The following is a 1,567-nucleotide window of genomic DNA, read 5'->3' on the forward strand; positions in this document are numbered from 1 at the left end:
CCCAAGAACCATTGGTCCCATTCTTTTCATCTCTGAATTATTTATCCCACCTATCTTATCTCGATAGATATGCAGATACATTAATAAGTGCAAAAACCAGGCAAAGTCAAATAAAACAACAAAGGAAGTCAAAACCAGCAAAACAGTAACAACAAAAACCAAAATAACAATAACAAAAAGAAAGCCACTGACAAAAATGAAATGCCTATAAATAGTTCAAGGTCTGCTTGTTGGTCTTTATGAGCGTTTTCCAGTCAAGTCTGATGGGGTGGTACATTGTGTCTCCAAAATCTTCAATGTCTAACTTTCGTATGCACGTGAGGCAGTTGAAAATATCATGACTTGGGTCTGGTGCACCTTATTCCTCAAAATAATAGCCTGGCTTTTTAACCCTCCAAAGAGGTCTTGTGCAGCAGATTTACCCATTGCAACTCATCTTTTGATCTCTTGACTGCTGCTTCCATGAACATTGATTGTGATTCCAAGCAAGACAAAATCCTTGAGAAATTCAGTCTTTTCTCCATTGATCATGATGCTACCTATTGAACTATTGGACCAGTTGTGAGGAGTTTGGTCTCTTTTACATTGAGTCATAATCCATAGTAATGGCTGCAATCCTTGATAATGAGCAAATGTTTCAAGTCTTTCTCACTTTTCACAGCATTGTTTCCTTATGTTTTTTTAAATTTCAAGATAATCCCTGACATAGTAATATTTTCTCATCCTCACTCACCCTCATTCCACTGTTCCTAAGTCCCATGCGTTCATGGGCCTGTTTGTTTTGTTGTTGTTGTTGGTTCTGTTCTCCTCTCCTAAGTGTTTTAGAGTGTGTTGTCACTGCCTGAGCATGTTTTGCCTGTGAAATGGACCAGAACATAATGGCAATGCCATTGGACTGTGGGAGGTGACTTATTTTGTGCAGGTTATAGTAGGTAAAGACATTGCCATGCTCACTTTGGCAGCACATATACTAAAATTGGAACGATACAGAGAAGATTAGCATGGCCCCTATGCAAGGATGACACGCAAATTCGTGAAGTGTTCCATATTTAAAAAAAAAGAAGACATTGCCATATTTTCTCCAGGTATGCAACCGTGCGCAAGAAATGCATATTGAAGTGTTCGGTGATGACAAAGCACATGGGTGGTGGAGTGGTTTTAGGAGGGCTGTCTGGGCCACAGAGTCCTGGGAAAAGAGGGAGAATATGACATAAGTGGGCTAGCCTTTCACAGCTTTGCCTAAATTTGTACTCAGAAGTGATTGCTGAGCTCATTTGGCCTCTTTGCTGGGCTCTCAACTACAACCTGGAGTCATTGAACACTGATGAGCTATAGATTTTATGTATTTTTGTGACAATCAACTGTCATCCATCCCTATGTGTCCAATGCCTCCTGTGTCTGGAACTGCCTGGGATTTGGAGAAGCCAAGGCAACTAAGACAAGAGGCTTGCCCTGAAGGAGTGTTGCAGTCTGAAAGGGAAGATTGGTAAAGAGACAGTCAACTGATGCAAACTTCAAGAGCCCAGGACCAAGAGACAAACCTTTCTCTCCCTCTGCGTATCACTGA

The 1,567-nt window shown here is 41.0% G+C and overlaps 1 non-coding gene across 1 annotated transcript; it reads left to right on the top strand.

Moving 5' to 3' along the window:
* The first annotated feature begins 946 nt into the window (after positions 1 to 946).
* LOC142423535 (U6 spliceosomal RNA) lies at positions 947 to 1,053 on the top strand. Its single transcript, XR_012779166.1, has one exon. It is a non-coding gene; the product is annotated as a U6 spliceosomal RNA (small nuclear RNA).
* Positions 1,054 to 1,567: the final 514 nt, after the last annotated feature.

The sequence above is a fragment of the Tenrec ecaudatus genome, chromosome 12 (assembly GCF_050624435.1).
Source record: "Tenrec ecaudatus isolate mTenEca1 chromosome 12, mTenEca1.hap1, whole genome shotgun sequence".
In the NCBI taxonomy this organism is placed as follows: Eukaryota; Metazoa; Chordata; class Mammalia; order Afrosoricida; family Tenrecidae; genus Tenrec; species Tenrec ecaudatus.